We start from the raw sequence: 4,032 nt of genomic DNA on the forward strand, positions 1-4,032 counted from the left end.
TTTTGAAATATCTTAGGCATAAAGTATAACAAACCGAAGAAGAAATGGATGCTGGAGTCCAGTGAGCAGGACATTTGAAAATTGCTATATGCTTACATGCTGCTAAAATCATTAATAGGGATACTTCTGGGACAAACGGCACCAGCTACGATGCCCTTACCCCATAGATGCTTCAAGAGAATGCCCTTTGCTAACAGAATGTTGAAAGTGTCCCTCATCTCCTCATTCCTCATGGGAGAAACCCCGCCAGGCACAAGATAAGGTAATACCCAGATGTTCCCAGGGATAAACTAGCCATTGCTCTGTATCTGACTTGGGGAAATCTCCTTAACCCATCAGATTTCTTTTAAGAAAGAAAAGAAAGGAGAGAGAGAGACAGAGAGAGACAGAGAGAGACAGAGAGAGAGAGAGAGAGAGAGAGAGAGAGAGAGAGGAGAAAGGTAAAGTAGCCACCATTCTTATAATACCTTAGGCCCCTCTAAAATCCTAGTAAAATACCTGCTGTGTTTTCTGCAGAGGGCTGACTGGTTTTTCCAAAACAGGTTTCGGCTCCTGTTTCCTTAACACCCTTTCTTTCCAATTAAAACATGTCTCTGAGACATCCCCAAAGCAAAACATGGTGGTATAGGTTTATAATATCAGCATTGAAGAGGTAGCGGTAGAAGGATCAAAAGTTCAGCTACATGGGATGTTTCAGACCTGGTAAAATAAACAAACAGAAGAGCTCGGGGATACAGAGCTTGTGTGGTATGCAAAAGCCCCCAAGTTAAAGTCCCAGCACCGAAATAATAAACCACAAACAAGCTCTCACCTGAGACTTTATGCTTAGATAGATGATAGATAGCCAGATGATAGCTAGATAATAGAAGGATAGATAGATAGATAGATAGATAGATAGATAGATAGATAGATAGATGATAGATAGATAGATAATAGATATGAGAGATAGATAGATAGATAATAGATATGAGAGATAGATAGATAGATAGATAGATAGATAGATAGATAGATAGATAATAGATATGAGAGATAGATAGATAGATAATAGATATGATAGATAGATAGATAATAGATATGATTGATAGATAGATAGATAGATAATAGATATGATTGATAGATAGATAGATAGATAGATAGATAGATAGATAGATAGATAGATAGATGATAGATAGCCAGAAGATAGATAATAGAAGGAGAGATAGATATAGATAGATGATTGATAGATAGAAAATAGATATGAGAGATAGGTAGGTAGATAGATAGATAGATAGATAGATAGATAGATAGATAGATAGATAGATAGATAGATAGACATAAATGGAAGGAATGGGAACAAAAACAGAAAAGAAAAGAAGAAAAATGGCCTAGAGGCCATTTCTGGGGCCTCTAGGACAAGTTCCTTCACATCCTGTATTAACATTTAGAAAGTCTCTCTTTTCTGCTTCTGCACATACAGTCCTTGACTTTGGCAGAGGTAAAAAATCTATTCCTGGTGACTGTTAATCCCATGGGCCAAAAATAAGACCACTATCACAATTTTTTGAGCCTAATTTGAAGTAAGTTTTATTAAATACTGGCCAAGCCCATACCTAGGATTCCCAGAAAATGGTGTCAAATTACATTAGGCAGGGCTTATAAATACAAAAGTCACAAGGTTACTTCCCCACCTTCATCCAGCCAAGTTAGCATAGACACTTCCTGTTTATGTACCTCCCACCTACATGTGATCAAGCACATCCTGTGCAGTTGGGACAACAAACCTTATTTACTGAAGTGTAAATATACAGATTGTTATCTTACACAAACTACAGCCCCCAGCATTCCAGGAAGTTACCTGCCTATGGGCAGGTGAGGCTTACAGGTTACAGCCATTTTGGTTTTATAGATCTCTTACACATAGTAATTAAAACTTAAAACAAAACTTTTACCCTTACAGGGTCCCGTGGCACTCTACTTCAAAATGTTGGGAAACTCGTGTCTCTGATTCCGTAGTGCCAGCTATAGTTGGAACTATAACTATTGTCATGAACACAAGATGGGTAGGACATACTGGGTGAACGCTGTATGCACCCCACATACTGGGTGAGTGCTGTATGCACCCCATTTACAGGAAGGAAACTGAGAGATAGATCATGTGGAGTATTAGTTATTTTTCTCGTTGCTGTGAACAAATATCTGATGGGAAGCAACTTAAGGAAGAATTCATTTGGGCTCATGATATGAGAATCCAGTCCAGTGTGGTGGGAAATATGAAAGCCAGGTGGCTAAGTCCAGGATAGAAGGAGCAAGAACTGCTCGCTTACATCTCTGAAGAGATGAGAGCAGAAGAATGCTAATACCAGCTCTCTCTCTCTCTCTCTCTCTCTCTCTCTCTCTCTCTCTCTCTCTCTCCTTTTTTTATTATACCCAAGCCCCCAGCCCATGGGATGATGCCAACCTCATTCTATATTTGTCTCTCCCCTCAATTCTTTCTGGAACACTCTTACAGATACACACAGGGGTATATTACAATCTCCCAGGTCATTCTAAATCCAGTCAGGTTAACTGTGTGGTGGAGGATGTACAGCACTGAGGACACAGGGACATGAGGACACGAGGCAGCTGGTCACAGTATTCGCAATCAGAAACAGTGAGAGATGAATGCTGAGTTTCAGGTCAGTTTTTACTTTTGACACTTTTAGTTTTAATTTAGCCCAGGGCCACTGTCCATGGGATGGTGCTTTTCACACTCAGGGTGTTTCTCTCCACTCAGGTCAAACTCCTCTGGAAACCCCCTCAAGAGACACACTGAAAGGTGTATCTCCTAGGTGATTCAATGTCCAGTCAATGATGGATAGTAACCATCACAGAGCCCCTGTGCTAGCACAACTTCACAATCACCAGCATCACAGAGCCCCTGTGCTAACACTTATAGCTAAACAGTCACCAGCAGCAGCAGCATTATTGCCACCGTTCTCATGGCAAGTCATCGCCACCTTACTCACCATTACCAAGATCTGCCCATCTTCCTCATGATAAATCATTGTTGTCACTCCACCCTCTGCTTTCACGGAGTAGAGAGTAGACATCTCTACTACTCAAAGCATTAACACCATCATGACCACCATTCTAATGACTGACACCTTGATTAAAACCCTAACTATGACCAGCAACAACCCTGTCATTATTTCCATCTTTAAACAAACCATCACCATCATCGTCACACTGTCACCACATACACAACAGTGTCTGCTGATTCTGCAACTGTGACCACCATCACACGACCACCATCACATGACCACCATCACATGATCACCATCATTACCAACCTATGACCACCATTAGCACCATCACCACTACTCTGATGGAATCCTTAATGCACATGTACTGTCATTACCACAACTACTACTAATACTACATCCACACCCTTCCTCCTCAGCGTGCGTCCAAAGCCTGGCACTCGAGTTTTATAAATCTTATAATAATATGTACATTTTGTCTGTCCCACTGAGTGTTACCTCCTCAAAAGCAAGGACACAGACTTGTTCATTTATGTATCTCTTCACACAGCAATGGCGTGAGTCAAGGCATTAATGAACTCTTCAATAAGTACTATAAGGAGAGATCATGTATGCCTCCCAATTATGTCATGAAGGGTATTTTTACTATGTATCCCTGTTTTAAAGATGAAGACTCTGGGGTTAAATAACTTGCCCAAGATCACAATTAGTGAGTGGCTGAGCTAAAGCATGGACTCCAGGGTTATTGTTGCTAATCTCCACAGTATACTTTGTCCCAGCTTTTCCTGATATTTCTAGCTGTGAGAGAGATCACAGAGGAAAAGCAGATACCTCTGGGGAACCTCAAAATCTCCGGAATGTGGCTTGCCTAGGTCCTGATTGGGCAGCTTGGCAACTGAATTGGCTACGTCCTGACCATGCCCTCCTTTTAAAAAGAAATCCCCTCTTCTCAGGGGACATCTTAAAGCCTGGGTTAAAGGTTGATTATTCTAGCTTGTTACTAATGAGCTTCCTGTCTTCAAAGAAGAAAACA

This window comes from Rattus norvegicus, chromosome 7, assembly GCF_036323735.1.
Source record: "Rattus norvegicus strain BN/NHsdMcwi chromosome 7, GRCr8, whole genome shotgun sequence".
Classification (NCBI taxonomy): domain Eukaryota; kingdom Metazoa; phylum Chordata; class Mammalia; order Rodentia; family Muridae; genus Rattus; species Rattus norvegicus.